The sequence below is a fragment of the Miscanthus floridulus genome, chromosome 13 (assembly GCF_019320115.1).
Source record: "Miscanthus floridulus cultivar M001 chromosome 13, ASM1932011v1, whole genome shotgun sequence".
Lineage (NCBI taxonomy): Eukaryota > Viridiplantae > Streptophyta > Magnoliopsida > Poales > Poaceae > Miscanthus > Miscanthus floridulus.
Window position 1 is genome coordinate 49,233,330 of NC_089592.1, and position 17,651 is coordinate 49,250,980.

Sequence of the window (17,651 nt, forward strand, 5' to 3'; positions counted from 1 at the left end):
TATCGAACGGCTCAGAAATCTTGCTTCCATTTCTTCCTATCGCGTGCTGCTCTGGTTGACCATGTTTCTTTCATGCCATGCAGCGCTGCTCAAGCATGGCTTCTTCCATGCCATGCTGCCGCTCAACAATCATTGCAACAATCAATCCCCAATGTCTCACCTAATACAACAAATCGAGTTTCCCCTAGAGAATCATCCCTATGCACATCGCCCACCCCCAATCGTTGCAAGCCATTTGGTGGATTTGTTTAAGTAGACTCATGGAGGAGGTGCTCCGAGCAGCAGATTACCAGTTCATCGATTAGATGGAGATCTCACAGCTGCCAGTTCTAGGAGCTTTCCCATATCTACGATTTCTAGCTTCTTCTGACCTATGCTTGCAATAGTGGATAGTTCCTTGTTCTTATCTGTAGCAGACTGTATGCAGATTACCATTTGTAACAGGGTATTATAGAATGTGAAACATCTACTTATGCAGTTTGCAACATGGGGTGTAAAGCAGGATGACCTCAAATTTATGATGTATTTGCTGTGTTCATTTGATCTAGTCCATGGTTGCTTATCTTCATGTTTGTACTAAGGAAACGTAGAATTATAGCACATCAAACATCTACTTATGCAGTTTGCAACATGGGGTATATGCATGATGTAAATAGTGCCAGCATGCAACAACAAACATTTATTAGGACTGCCACAAAATGTCATAAGCTCAAGCAATAACAATTGCAGTCACACAATTGTTCATACATCATGTGGAATTGTTGCTAAAGTAAGATCTTTTTGCTACATCAAGCATTGTTTCATTAGTTTCCTTTAAGGAGGGTGCACATATGTGTCATGCTTAAAACTTTTGCAACATTGTTTTGCAAGGCCAAGGTGAAATTGATATCAATCAGAGTGTCTCGAACAATGCCACTGATGTGCAAGGCTATATTGATGTGGATGTGTCATCTAAGAAGAAGTTTACCATGAAGAAGATGTGTGTTCACAGCCTGTTGTGCTATTTGTGGGGATGGAATTTGACATGTGTTGAAGAAGTGAGGAGAGTTTACAATGCTTATGCATTCAAAATGGGTTTTAGTATCCAGGTTGCATCAATAAGGAACAATACTGTTACTAAGGAGCTTATTAATAAGAAATTTGAGTGCATACATGCCAGAAGGCCAGATAGTGAGCAGGAGGAGAACGCTTCAACTAGCATGGTGACCAATGATGTATCAAAAGCTAAGGCCTCAAAGAGGAAGAGCTTGACAAAAGATGTAGCACAAGCTAAGGCCTCAAAGAAGAAGAGTTCTTCGGCTGTACTGACCATAGCATCAAAGAAGTGCAACACTATCAAGAAATATGACTGCAAGGCACATATGGTAGTTGGTCTATGGGATGGTAAATGGAGAGTGATTGTGATGAAAGTAGAACACACACATCCCTTGGTGAAATAGATTGGAAGAAGGAAACAACTAAGGTCCCATCGGCGCATTTCATTTGCAGATTATGAGCTTCTAAAGGCACTCCACCATAGGAACATTAGCACCATGCAAATCATGGTTGTGCTTTCTTATTTCCATGGTGGGATTGGGAACTTGTCTTACAACAGCAAGGATGTTTCAAACTTGAGGAGTCACCTAAGGAAGGGAGTTCATTTAAGAGATATGGAGGCAACATTAGAGTATTTTCAGAAGCAGCAGTCTGAGAGACCAACCTTTTTTATGCAGTGAAGATTAATAGTGATAATGTTGTTAGGGGGTTGTTTTGGGTGGATGAAAGGACAAGGGAGATGTACAAGACTTTTAGGGAATTGTATCTTTTTTGACACAACCTTTTGTGTTAATAGGTACAACATGGCATTTGCGCCCATAGTTGGTGTGAACAACCATATGCAGAGCATATTGCTTGGTTGTGCCTTGCTTTCGGACAAAATGATTGAATCATTTGTCTAGGTATTCTGAAACCTTGAAAGAAGCAATGGGTGGGCTCAAACCAAAGAATATAATGACCGACTGAAGATAAGGCCATGAAGACTGCAATAGCGCTGGTGTTCCCTGATGCTATACATAGATGCTACAAATTTCATGTAGTGAGCAAGACTTGTGAGAAACTTGGTTGGCTGATCAACTCTAGTGAAGAATTTGCTAATGAGTTCGATTCTTGCATTAATCATACTGAAACACTAGAAGAATTTGAGCTCATGTGGCATAGCTTGGAACAGAAGTACAACCTACATAAGAATGAGGCATTTTAGAACATGTCAGTTGCTAGGACATGTGGGCGCCTAGCATGCTTTAGGAAATCATTCTTCCCTTTCACAAGCACTACAGGAAGGTCAGAAAGTATAATTTCACTCTACAAGAAGCTAGTGCATCCACAAGATTCAGTGCTACAATTTGTAACACTAATATGAGTACATCATGGATACAAGGATTGAGAAAGAGAATCTTGAAGGCTGTAAGGGTGAGATTTTAGAACCACTGCTTTGTGGGAGATATGCATTTCAGAAGCAAGCTGCTCGCTTCTACACTAGGAGTGTTTTCTTCAGATTCAACATCATGCAAGAAGGGGCAGGTCACTATAGAGGGTGAAGGTGTTTCCATAGAAATATTGAAACAAGTGCGCAGATGCGGTCAGCTAACATGGAAAACCTACAACATTTCAGTCCAAGATATTGCAACAACATATTCATGCACCTGCAATATGTTTGAGCAAGATAGACTTTTATGTCCCCACATTCTGAAAGTATTCACCAGCTCGATGTAGAACAAATTCCAGAGAAATACTTGCTTAGAAGATGGTCAGAGGAAGCAACCATAAAGATCAATGAAAACCTCTTATCACCTGAAGCTTGTTTTGGTGTTCCTACAATCAACAAACTCAGATATAATGTATTGTGCAGAAAAACAAGTGGGCTAGCAGTAGATGCTTGTTTTGCTCCTAACATGTATAAAATTTCTTCACAAGGGATAGACAAGGTTTGGTAAGATGTTAAGGTAGCCGGAAGTGCAGCAAGTATGGAAGTAGATGAATGCCAAGAACAAAGGACAGTCAACACAACCATGGTGAACAACCCTCCCACCAATGATACACTAGGAAGGCCAAAGGATAAAGTGGAAAGGAAGAAGAGCATTGTGCAGCAAGTGAGGAAGAAAGCTATAAAGAAGAGTAAATCAAAGAAGAAGGGAAGTAAGAAACCTCCCCCATGCTCCTATTGCAGTGAAGACGAGCATAGCGTTCAAACATGCAAATACATGCAAACAGCACAAGAGATACTAAAAGCAATGAAAGAAACGGAGTTGAAGCTCTAGTTTGAGTTCTTGTTCATAATTAGGTCATAGCACTAAATCATTTTTAATTTAATTTATAGCATTTTATAATACAATTAATTACTACTCTTGCAAGTGGTGTTCTCAAATGTGATGTATCAAAGTTTGAGTGGATGTACCCTAAAGACTACCAGCGGCAAAAGACAGCTGCATGTGGTGAAGTATGGCAAAAAGCACATTGATGTTCTGTTATGCCATTTTCTGAGACTCTAATTGATCATGTCGAATTGGTAGTAGTGGTCTGTTGCAAGTACCTAAATCATATGTTGCAAGTACCTGAATCATATGTTACATCTAAAAAAATGTGGTCATGAAGCAACATAAATTCACTACTGTTACATCTGAAATGCTCTAATGAAACAGCAGAGTCTCACTACTGTTACATCTGAAAAATGTGGTCATGAAAATAGCAAAACTTGACTACTGTTACATCTGAAATGCTCTAATGAAACAGCCAAGTCTCACTGCTATTACATCTGAAAATCCTCTAATGAAACAGCATAAATTCACTACTGTTACATCTGAAATGCTCTAATGAAATAGCCAAGTCTCACTACTATTACATCTGAAAAAATGTGGCCATACAACAGCAAAGGTTTAATACTATTACATCTGAAATGCTCTAATGAAACAACCGAGTCTCACTACTGTTACATATGAAATTGTGGCTGTTGACACCAAAATTTGGTAATGTTATTGCCAATAAAAGGCTACAGAAGAAAGCTGATAATTCGATGAGTATTGAGTTTAAAAGGTCGATTCAAGGAATGCATGCTAGCTAGATCTCCAATATGAATCAACAAACCAGTTTAATTATCATTGGCATACTTATAGTTGGGTACAAGCAAGCAAGATGGCCGAATTTGGATATGTGTCTAGACAAGATGGTTAAATTAAGATACATGTCTGAATTAAGATACATATATAGGCAAGATGCATACCATATATACCTTGCAATAATTGTCGTATCTAGGCTCGTCCAAACGAGAGAAAGCAGATGATGCAAGGAGATGGGAAAGAAAAGAGTCCGGCCTAGATATTTGAGAAAGATAGTATTTTTATATTATCCGGCTGGGCTACACAAGGAAATTTAAATGACGTACAAGGAAGAGGCAAGCAAATAAAAGAGTCACATACATGCATGTGGGGCTTGATGTGGATGCTGATTAAAGCAAAGGAGATATATATGCATATACATGATCACAAGGCTTGCTTGTTCGGCTATTAGGAATATATGTATATTCATTAGCAAGGTAATGTACTTGCAAGGCTTTGCCTGGTTGAGCCGAACAAGGAAGGATGCGTTAGTCAAAGAGGTTTTATTGGCAAGGATTCTACAAAAGGGAAAGCTAGAGTCCATGTTTCTTAATATTTCCTTTTATTTAGATATTTCTTTTGAGACAAGACTTGTACGTTATGAACAGTTATGAGTCATTAGCCCAAGGGTATAAATATGAACCCCCGACCATTGTAAAAAGACACACAATCAATCAAATACTAGTTATTTACTTTTTTCGGCTCCGACCACCCTTTAGGAGTAGGAATAGAGTAGATCTTGGAGAGTTCTTCAGCAAGTACTGGCTGCATTGATCCGGTTGACCTCCACTGCTTGTCTGTAAGTACCGTCATGGCTTATACCTCTGTTCGTATGGCTGCATCAATCCGATCGACCTCCACTGTGACTCTGGTATGAGTTAGTTATCGACTCTTGTCTAGTTCAAGTACGTCTGCATCGATCCGGTCGACCTCCACTGCTTGAACTAGATTAAGGTCAAGTTATCGGCTCTATCTAAGGGTGGCGCTCCTTCGGATAGATTCATTAAGTTACCAATATTACTTATTACTTCTATTATTTATGTAATTACAACAATATCACTTCACCCGATTGGGATTGATCAAGATCGGCCATATATCTTTTTTAATCCATCGTTTGTTAATCTAAACTAATCTAATTTGTACTTTAAACGATGAGTTATGTTTTATTGGCTATTTTATATCAATCTTGATCGTGCATAGCATGCGGTTAAGGCGTGTCTGATTTTGAATAGATCTATTGGCTAGCAAAAACCATTTCATGGCCCATTATCATGGCCTGAGTGATTCTGCCTCACACCCCACTGTTAGCACCGTAGAGTGGGGATCGTTATTTGGTAGATCTGTTCCTAAGAGGGCATGACCTTAACTGTGTGCTATGCCTGAATCGACTATTTTAGACGATATCAAGCGCTTTCATGAACAGTTCGTATCACGAGATCGTTGAAGTAGCGATAGGTTGAAAGATGTGTTAGCCCCATGATCTTATTATTGTATTACGGCCTGCATGATTCTGCCTCATGCCCCACTGATATTAGTAATAAGTTAGGGTCGTTGAGTCTATTATTGTTTCTATGGCCTGCATGATTCTGCTTCATGCCCCACTAGTCATAGCGATAGATGAGATCTAATATGTTCATTAGATTTACCTCTATTAAATGGTTGAATGATGATGAACTGTTTCTTTTACATAAAAAGGGGTTCGGTTACTCACAGTCATTGGCTTAGCATGAACTAATTATTGTTGATATCCTTTTGCTAGTGACCAATATTTGTTTAAAGAATGATATTCATCCTGAACGATAACCGATTCCTCTTACACAACCCCATGAGCTTTAACCGATTTATTCTTACGAATATGCTAGAATCAACTATTTAGTCGATCTCCTTTCATATCGGTTTTTAGGACCGCACATTCAGGACTATCTGGCAACACCGGCATATTCTGCCCTTAATTACTTATAATCTTTCTCTCCTTGTCAATTGTAGGGTCAAATTGACTGACACGTCTCAGGAGGAGTGCGCAGGATCGACCACCCCTGCGCTAAAGCTAGGCGGATTTCTAGCTCCATCGAGCGGACCCTTTTGGCTTGCTCGTGTGTCCTCGGCATGGGACAAAATTCCATGTCGACACACGTTTCTGGCACGCCTGGTGGGACCATAATCGTTTGATTGAAAGTCAGTGCTTTTTGGATATTCTATTAGCTTCTAAATCATGATGAAGCTAAATTTTTCATCTACAACAAAAGGTCGATGTCAGAGTTTATTCGGCCATCTACCAAAGCATTATCCATCAAGGCCTCAACATCTGGCATCAATGGACGACAAGTCAAGCTCCAAGACCAATTTCAACTACATCTAAAAATCACCAATCCTGATTAAAAACAGCGAGTAACTGAATCTCAGTTGCCATTGCCGAGCGAATACGATGGCTTTTCAGTATGTCGACTATAGAGTATACATCCTTATCAAGAGCCAATAGAGCTGATATATATGAATATATTGGTGAGTGATTAGAAAGATTCAGCATTGATCCTATTATACTAGATCATCTTGGAGAGCAGCGATCAGTGCAAACTATCAATGGAATGCTTACAGATATGCACGAGGTCATAAGCTCGGTCCATTCATATTGTTTATTCACTAGTTAGGATCTAGTAACAGCAGGCAATTGATGAGGAGAGTTTTGATGATCCGTATCCAAGGAAAACGATACATCCGGGATGTTGAAGCCAGTGATAATTGAAGTCGATGATGCAACGACTCCAATCAATACAATATTCTTACAAGAGCAGCCGATGGGAGTTGGCTGTTGCATTCAAAAGTATAGTTAAAGATCGAATTCACATGAAGCATCGGCTCAAGCATGCATCACCCTAGGATTGTTTTGACTATATGCCTGGAGATTCCATGGTGGATCATGCATATGAACAGAATTTCCATTGTATTCTTGCTGGTCCCTAACAAACAAGATTATTTGCTTGACTTGGTCACAAAGATGCAATGTTTGAGAAAGAGGAAAGGTTTAATCATTTAATTGGCTTGGCCAAGGAAAAAAAAGAAATTGCCTTCGTACTGATGCAAAAAAATCTTGTGCGCTTTAGCATGGCCGAGCAAATAGGGATTAACAATAGTATATCTAGACTTGGCAAAAGCATCTCCATGGGCCCTAATCTTCCTATTGCTATTGCCACTGAGCCAATTTCTCAAGGCCCTATCAAGGAACCAGGAAATAGCTACCTTACTAGAATTAAGTGTTTGAACCGATGATGCCGAATGGAAGCCAATAGGCATTGACTGCTCAAAAGGTGGTGGAGTCTAAGCAATCGTCATTAGAGATTGATCAATGGGACAGAAGCTATGGTCTGAGTCTAGAGCTAATTGGCCGAGAACGTAAGTTGGATAAATTCATCGGCTACTTGAAGGTCAAATTATAACAAGACAAAATAAGAGTCGATGCATTTCATATTCGTCATCTGACTACATGTGTCAGACTTTATTCACTTGCCTCATCACTCTCTGCCTGGATGAAGACTACTTGTTGGCCGACCTACTGGTATCACGATGATCATCAACAAAATGGAGGGTAGAATCGGCCACTAATTTTGAAATTCAAGACTTACATACATGATGCATGAGGTTTCGGCCTATAATAACCGATTTTAGGAGGCACGTAAAATATCAGAGGAGGATGTCGATGGCCATACTCATTGCATCCAGGGAGCTGAAGGGGCATCGGGACTTAAATTAAAAACAAGGATATTTGGCCTAATAGAGTTATTTTATTAGAAGCAGTCGATAAAGAATGCAGAAGATGCCACAATTGCTAAGCACGAGACTGGTCCTGATCTAGGAACAGCTGATGCAACACATACACCTGGTGACCGGTCAGGCAAAGCAGGACTAAGCACATCACCTAAAGCGACCACATGCTCATCACCTATGGTGCATGCACGGGCTTCGACTGGAGTACATCACAACGCAAGATCCACATGACTCGTGTCGCCAGGACATGGTGCGTGCGCTAACAATGGACAGTTGCACCACCCGATAACATCGACTACAATCTTGACAGATGTGCCAGAACATACAATAGAGATACAGACATTTAGAAAGCAGTGGTAAACCTAGAGAAAATAAGCGTTGGACTCTTTCATCGGCTCTTGGTTTTTCTCTCAACACATGGGGCATAGCCGATCAATGAGCAGAAAAGGAGCTAACCATGTTTTGGGTTCTCAAATATTTACCATCTACTCTGCCTACGGACAAGTTTGGGTTAGCTTTTTCTCCTAGTGGTACATGTGTATCAAGTGCTGTCATGCCACCACCGACAGCGACACCTTCGAACGCGTATTCGGCGACACGTGTTGTCCCACGTCTCTAGTTTCTTTCAAATGATTTTGAGATTTGGTCACTGACTCATCAAAAGTAGCAGCCAGCTGATCAAGCAAGGAAGTAGCAGCCATATGCATTTTTAGATTCACTCTGTGCTTCATGAGAGGGATTTTTCACCAATTAATCATTCAGCCGAAAGCTTCTTGTTTTCCTGAACTGCTTGGAAATCAAAGGAGTACGTGGTCAATTTGCCTTGGTTAGTGCTTGACAATCAATCAAAGTAGAGATCTGCTTCGTGTAGGTCATGGCAAGATAATTCTTTGGAAGCCGGAATTGATCAGAGTTCTTCCATCGGCTATCAGCTACTCTGCCATCAACTCTAAGACCATATATACAGAGATCAGCTAGGAAAGTTGAGGAAGCATTGATGAAGGTTAGCAGCAGGAGATGGCCAATGAAATTAATGATGAGCCGATGGAATTGATGACCGTCATCAGCAATATTACCACATCGCCCCTCACAGAAGCAAGCCAAGCCAACGATATTATGTCTCATCAGCTTGGAGGCATAGCATTTAGTATGGTGGCCAGAATATTTTATTGTCTACATCGAGGCTGATGGGTATTTGGACATTGGTTTGGCATCGGCTAATCACACGTAGATAGCAAATAGCCGATAGCAAGGAAAAGCCAATATTCGTGCTTATTACCTCTAGCTCCAGATATAGCTGATTATAATTATAGCCCGAGTCATCAAAGATATCAGCTCCTGGTATTCGAAAAGTGCTCAGAATATACTCAAACAACATTGATATGGTGACTAGGATACAAGGTATCAAGCTGATAGCCGATTGGGCCTTTTATGTGATTATGTCTCGTCGGACGATAGAAAAAGTTTATCAGTCTTCAGGGTGAAATAATTTGAAGCTAGCAATGATCAAACTAGAAGGAAAGAATCTGGCTCGATGAATACTGTATGAAGGAAACAAACAAAAGTTGGAACCTATATGTGTCAACGTTAGCCACCCGACCTCTTATCGGCATCGTAGTCAATAAACATCCGATCGCCTGATTCTGACTGTTTCGATGCCGCTTGCAAGATGGAGAAAAAGATTTCTAGAATCGGCTATGCGCTTTGCTGATGTGGATTGTAGGGCCATCATCTTGGTTCTAAGTCTCAACCAAGATGACCGAGGGATGTTGTCGGTCGTGTGTGCATGCATGTTGCCAATACCAAGAAAACATGGAGCTAGAGCCAAGAACGTTCCCGATCAGGTGGTCTTTATATGAGATTGGAGTCAATAATTATGGAATTTGAAAACAAGCCGATCCTGTATGTGAAAAAAGATGGTTCTAATCACATGATCGGCTCTTCACTATCCAAGTTCTCATTAGTTCATGAGTAATTTCATCAGTCGATGGATATATATATATCAAGGTCAACACTGGACATATAAAGTCGTACTTTGATGGGGCTTCAATTAAGTTGATGATGTCTATACGTGTTTGCATCCACCAGCCGTAAGTCAAGAAGGATTAAGAATATTATTTTCAGCAGCATACAGGGATTCCAGAGGCAGCAGCCGATAAGCGCCCTGGTGAAAGCATCATTAGGGATCCCGAGCAGAGGCACTTATCGACTCAGAGTGAAGGAGCATACATGCATATATAAGGTACATGCCTTTCTATGGTTGGTTCATATATTCTTTATTCCTCGCTTTTTCTGCTACTTGTGAACAAACTATCATAGGGAAAGTATGCTATCTAAGTAGTTTATGAATGAGATATGGTATGATGAAAGAAACCTTGCTTCTTTTTGCAAAGTACTTGGGAATTTTTCTTATAAAAATTCAAAATCAATAGCTTGTCTCCTCAATGATGTTGAATTTCCTACCAGAGCCATATATTAGTCTCATTAAAAACCTTCCACACAAGCTGCTTGCTCTATGTTGAGTTTTGTCAAGTCTTGTTGACCCTTGTTGAGAGATTTATCATGTTCCCAAGATCAAGATCACGTACACGCCACATATATGTGTTGCTTCTATACTGGAAGTACGCAATTTTTCATCCACCTCAAAATGTTTTGCTCCTACACTGGGAGAAGACAAAAAATATATTAGGTTTTATTAGAATAAATGCTCCAAGTTCTTGATAATATTTCTCTCAAAAGTTTGTTATAAAGAGAGACATGGGTTATGCGAAAGATGGATGCAAAAAAACTCCAAAATAAATAAAAGGGAAAAAGAAAAGATGAGAAAAGATAGCCCATGTTCTCACAAAAATATTCCATAAGAGACAAATATATTTCAAAGAGCATAGTAGAATTGGGTTAGCCACCAAATATTCCACACACATGCACATCTTGATCTAAGAGTATTATATTTCTCTCCTTAGATCCAGGATTTGACCTTACAATATATGCAAGGTAAGTACGCTGCATATTTTATCCCTACCTAAAACTCCACATAAGCTTTTTAGAAGTAGGATAAGAAGAGACAAAACAATGCTTTGATGAGAAACTATACACATTGAGTGATCTGAGAGAATCATTTGAGGAGCAAAGCTATGTTTTAATTTGAAAAATTTTCAAAAAAACCCAAGTTTTCTTAGTAGGGGAAGCGAGGATGACTAGATTCTAATCCGTTCTATTCCTCAACTACCCAAGACGTTATGGTAGACACTTCAAAGTTCACATGTGTAAGTGAGGCTTGGAATAAGGTAATATTGCTGCCAGTAAATTCCTTGGCTCCTTGGAAGAAGACTATCGGCTAGAATACCTCAACTTTTATGCAGCATATTCCCATACTACCAGTTAACTTGTATTGCTATGATTGAACTCGGGGGGGGGGGGGGCAGCTCCTAATCGGCTAAAGCAGATGAGTGACGATGCAGAGAAAGATCAATTTTCAAGTTATCAAGATCAAAAAGAAGATGGAGTCGATGTAGCTTTTAGTGATTGCGATCAAATGTCATCGGCTGGGGAAAAGAAGACCATCGGATCAAAATAGTTCGAAGCATGAAAATTCATACTTCGAACTGGGAGGGGCCTATGTTGACACCAAAATTTGGTAATGTTATTGCCAATAAAAGACTACAGAAGAAAGCTGATAATTCAATGAGTATTGAGTTTAAAAGGCCGATTCGAGGAATGCATGCTAGCTAGATCTCCAATATGAATCAGCAAACCAGTTTAATTATCATTGGCATACTTATAGCTGGGTACAAGCAAGCAAGATGGGCGAATTTGGATATGTGTCCAGACAAGATGGTTAAATTAAGATACGTGTCTAAATTAAGATACGTATATAGGCAAGATGCATACCATATATACCTTGCAATAATTGTTGTATCTAGGCTTGGCCAGACGAGAGAAAGCAGATGATGCAAGGAGATGGGAATGAAAGGAGTCCGGCTTTGATATTTGAGAAAGATAGTATTTTTATATTATCCAGCCAGGCTGCACAACGAAATTTAAATGACGTACAAGGAAGAGGCAAGCAAATAAAAGAGTCACATACATGCATGTGGGGCTTGACATGGATGTTGATTAAAGCAAAGGAGATATATATGCATATACGTGATCACAAGGCTTGCTTGTTCGGCTATTAGAAATATATGTATATTCATTAGCAAGGTAATGTACTTGTAGGGCTTTGCCAGTTGAGCCGAACAAGGAATGATGCGTCAGTCAAAGAGGTTTTATTGGCAAGGGTTCTACACACGGGAAAGTTAGAGTCCATGTATCTTAATATTTTCTTTTATTTAGATATTTCTTTTGAGACAAGACTTGTATGTTATGAATAGTTAGGAGTCATTCGCCTAGGGGTATAAATATAAACCCCTGACCATTGTAAAAAGACACAATCAATCAAATACTAGTTATTTACTTTTTTTTTGCTCTAGCCACCCCTTAGGAGTAGGAGTAGAGTAGATCTCAGTGAGTTCTTTAGCAAGTACGGCTGCATCGATCTGGTCGACCTCCACTGCTTGTCTGTAAGTACCATCATGGCTTATACCTCTGTTCGTATGGCTGTATTGATCCGGTCGACCTCCACTGCGACTCTGGTATGAGTTAGTTATCGACTCTTGTCTAGTTCAAATACGGCTGCATCGATCCGATCGACCTCGACTGCTCAAACTAGATTAAGGTCAAGTTATCGGCTCTAAGGGTGGCACTCCTTCGGATAGATTCATTAAGTTACCGATATTACTTATTGCTTCCATTATTTATTTAATTACAGAAATGTCACTTCGCCTGATTGTGATTGATCTAGATCGGCCTTATATCTTTTTTAACCCATCGTTTGTTAATCTAAATTGATCTAATTTGTACTTTAAACGATGAGTCATGTTTTATCGGCTGTTTTATATCAATCTTGATCGTGCATAGCGTACGGTTAAGGCATGTCTAATTTTGAGTGGACCTATTGGCTAGCGAAAACCATTTCATAGCCCGTTATCACAGCCTGTGCGATTCTGCCTCACACCCCACTGTTAGCACCATAGACTGGGGATCATTATTTGGTAGATCTGTTCCTAAGAGGGCATGACCTTAACTATGCGCTATTGTAACACCTCGGGTGTTTAACATACTAAAACTGTCATATCATCATATGCATTGCAAGGCAATTGGTCATATTAAAAACTTTGAGATGCATACACTAAAACAAGTTTATATTCATGTGGTATGTGTTGAATTGTATTGTTTGACTTAAGTTCAAAGTTTGTTGGATTTTGAATTTTTCGAGAAAACCCTGATTTTCAGCATTTAAATCCTACCCTGAAAATCCATTTCAAAATCCTACCGCGAAGGAAAGTTATATTCAAATTATTAATTTTGCATCCATCATCGAGCATCATGTTTCGTATTCTGCATCATGTTAAACATGGCATTGTTATTACGTGTAGTGAACGAAGGTGAAAACGTGGTAGTTAATTAAGTTGTCGAGGAGGTTAATCCGTCTGTTGAGGTCGGATCGAATACTTGTGAAATGTCGCAGGAGCCGGACTTTTCCGTCAATGAAGGCAAGCCCCGGATGCATACAACCCTACCTTGTGTTTTATAAATTAATTTCGCTTTTGCTTTCTGTTACTGCATTAAGTGATTAGGAGTTAAGTAAGAGCCTAATTGGTGCATTATCACTCTTGTTATTCCATATTTACCATATTACCAGTTTTAAACTCGTATATGCCTAGTTTTGCTTAGCTATGCGTAGAATGATGAAAGTCGGGTGACTACCTACCACCTGCAAGTTTTAAATGGAACATTGGTTAATTATGTTAGCATGTGATATGGGAATGTGGAGTAATAAATCTAGACTGGGCGGACTCGGTGTGTGTGAGCCACAAGACATGGAGGTCATGTGGGTGGGTTCTTTCCACCTGTGTCGATTAAGGCACATCCATTGTTGAATTGCATGAGGTGAGAATTTGTAGTACTAACCACATACTTCGGTAAGCCTAAACTTGGCAATTCTATTACGAGAATGGCTACTCGCGCACTGGGAGTGGAGAGATGGCGGGAATAGCGTGTACCCATGTGGCAATGGGCTAGATTGGTGGAGTACTGTATTCTCGAGTGGCGCGGACTCGTTCTTGTTTTAGAGGATCCGAGGGTAGGTTGGTATATATAGGTCGGGGACCTGCATATGTCGTGTGGTCTAGAATTCCCAGCTGAGTTTAATCGGTTCAAATCATCGTTGCTCCTCGATTATGGAGACTCAACTCACTGTTCATCATCATAGTATTAATAACTGGAACTTAAATAAGGCTTGTGAAGGTGTTGGATATGAAGTTTCATGATCTCAGCACGGATCATGTCAGCTTTGTATATAATTCTTATGAAGTTTTCTATATAAAAGAATTTTGTTAAAAGAGCTTTTATGCAAAAGAACTTTGATCATTGTTAAAGCTATACCTTGAATCCCTGAGCCTGCATTCCTAAGTTATCAGTTAATATTTCAGTTAAGTCTTGTTGAGTACTTTTGTACTTAGGGTTCGTTGACCCTTGTTGCAGGTGAGCCTCATGAGCAGATCTGTTTTGGATCGTGCTGCATGACTATTGTTCGTTCTGACGATGAGAAGTAAATGTGTGATCCTTTAGCAGGATGTTTAATTTGTGTGTTATGTATATGTTAATTATGCCACTCCACTACTACTATGGTTTGTAATAATTATCGAACTTAGTTTGTAAGGTTTGAAACAACTAGTTTGTAAACTATGTTATCATAAGACTTCCGCTGTTTTTACTCTGGTGCTAATATTTGAATAAATGTTATAATACTGCAATGACTCTATAACGTGATCCTTCTTGGAAATCATGGATGATTCGGGGTTCCCCGAGGACACCCGACAGACTTCTTAAGTTACTAGGAACATATGCATAGTTGTCAAAGGTCGTTGGACAGTGATAAGTGCATGTGGGTCCTATAATTTAGGAGGTTCTGCCACAGAATGGTATCAGAGCGATCATTACAAGGTTTTTGTTGTATTGTTTTACAAAAACTTCAAAATGATTTGGAATGACTAAATTTAACTTGCTAATTTAGTCCAAATTGCTTCTGACTTATCTTATTTCTTTCTCACCATTCCTTATTTGATTAAAAGGGTCTTGTGTGGTGGAGTAGTAATCTTACTATGCCCTATATAAAAATAAATGTTGTTTATGTGCATTATAAACTTTGATGTTTTTGGTCATAAGAACGATTCATGCATCATGAATAATTCACTCGTTACTTCCTTCACCTCTTAGTCTGGAGTTAATTAGTGAGTCTGGTTTGAGTGATGTAATCCATCATAGCTGCTCTTTAGACTTTGATCAAATGGTCTTACTTGGATTAAATTGGTTTCCTACAGTATGGCTCGTGCCAAGATGACGCCCCGTAAGTCCACTGGACCCAAAGGAGTTCCTCGTCACCAACTTGCCCCTAGAAACGATGGTGCTAGCAGTAGCAGTTCTAGGCCTGATCCCCAAACAGAGATACAGAGGATTTCTGCAGAATTAGCACAAGCTACTAGAGATAGGGCTTTGGATGCTATACAGGTAGGAGAATTATAGGATCAATTGAGGTGTCTCACCACCGCGCACATGAACTGCAAAAGTATGTTAGTTCATACGGTGGAGGGACGAAATGAGGCTTGGCATAGGGAAAATGTAGCTTGAGCTAGAACTCATGAGCTAGAGTTCTATGTAGAAGATTTAGAAGAACATAATACTTATCTGCATGAGGAAGTTCATAGGCTTAGCAATCTACTAAATCCGAATCATGAGCCTTAAGCAGATGCCATGGACCCCGGTGTCATCCTTGCCGATGATAACGAATCAGAAGAGGAAGAAGAAGAAGATCCTAAAGAATTAGTAATGATCAATGAAAGTGATGATGAAGGCGGTAATAATTCTGGAATGGATACCGAGTCTGAAGTTTGAAGTAATCACGTAAAAGAGTAGAGTTGTATAATAGTTAATTATGGTTAAGCTATGTATCTTGTTTTGGTACTTATAGGTTCTGGTGTTTATAGTAGTAAACCCTATGTAATGTGTCTGGAGTAAGCTTTTGTGCAATTCAATAAAGGCTTGTGAATAAAGTTTGGTTTGTTATGAGCAGATGCGTCGTACGTGGGGTTCGTATGTTCCTAGAACTTCACAAGATGAGGATGGTATTCTAGATCCGCCACCAGTTCCAACAAATCTAGCTGATGCTATAACCGCACTTGTCAATGTGACGGCTAAAAATTCCTGTTTGCTTCATGAGATCGCTCTAAGTAATCAGAATCAGATGCAAGGAAACAGTGGTCGTCACCATAACAGACAGGAGGCTACATATATTGACTTTATAGACACAAGACCACTGGTGTTCACTAAGGCAGATGAACCATTAGAGGCTGATGACTGGCTTCGAACCATGGAGCAGAAATTTGACCTTATTTCATGCATGGAGTATCAGAAACCTACGTTTGCCGCCCAGCAACTTAGAGGAGCAGCAAGTGCTTGGTGGGCAAACTTAGTGGCTATGCAACCTGCTGGCATTCCAATAACTTGGGCTAAGTTCCATACTACCTTCAGAGCCCATTATATCCCTGAAGGAGTGATGGCAATGAAGCTAGATGAATTCCTTGCTTTGAAACAAGGAGATCAAACAGTGATGCAATATGTGGGAAGATTCAATCACCTATCACAATATGCATCCGAACATGTTAATACTGATGCCAAGAAGAAGAGGTGGTTTATGAGAGGTTTGAATACCAAGCTGCAAACAATGGTGACAACTAAGGAGCTCAAAAAGAAAAAGAGTATGCCATCTGGATCTTTTGGGGAAAATCAGAAGAGGCAGAGGGTGATTTATCATCCAGTACATCATAATCGTCGTCCTTACCGTCCGCCATAGTCTCAAGCCGGGCAACGGTCAAATGTCCATCCTGCTATAACCTATCCGAATTCACAGTCAACCAATGCTTCTGGTGGCAATGCTCCAACGTCCCAGGGTCACAACTATCCATGTTATAATTGTGGAAGGACTAGTCATTTCTCCAGGGAATGTCCATATCCTAGGCAGGCTAATCAAAATTATCAGAAGGTCCCTGCCAATCAACAACAAGGTCAGGCACCAAACAAGAACCCCAATCAGAATGTTCAGAAGGGCAAAGATGAGAGGAAGATAGGACGGGTGTTCTATATTCAAGCTGGAGAAATTCTAGAAGGGGAGCCAGTGATGATGGGTATGTTTCTTGTTGCCAATAACCCTGCAGTTATACTTTTTGATTCTGGCGCATCACATTCATTCATCAATAGAACATTTGTCGTGAAGCATGAAATTTCAATTGGGGCAACAAAGGAAAGTTTCTTTATACAGTCGCCTGGGCGACGTCTGTGTACTAAGGAAATGGTATACCAGGTACCCGTAAACCTGGGTGGGCATATTTTTCCCACTACCATGATTATCCTTAAGGATCAGGATATAGATGTAATCTTGGGAATGAATTGGATGTATCAGCATAAGGCTGTTATAGATGCTTTGAATAGGACTTTAAGAGTAAGTTTGCCTAATAGTAATTCTCAACTTCTCATCCAACTTCCAACCCTAAGAAGATCAATGGGCAAGATTTGTGCAACTGCTGTCAAAGAGAATAGAGATATTCCGGTAGTGTGAATTTCCGGATGTGTTTCCTGAAGATTTACCCGGTCTACCACCTG

The 17,651-nt window shown here is 39.9% G+C and overlaps 1 pseudogene; it reads left to right on the plus strand.

Moving 5' to 3' along the window:
* Positions 1-968: 968 nt before the first annotated feature.
* Positions 969-3,296, plus strand: LOC136499786 (protein FAR1-RELATED SEQUENCE 5-like; annotated as a pseudogene).
* The last annotated feature ends 14,355 nt before the right edge of the window (positions 3,297-17,651 follow it).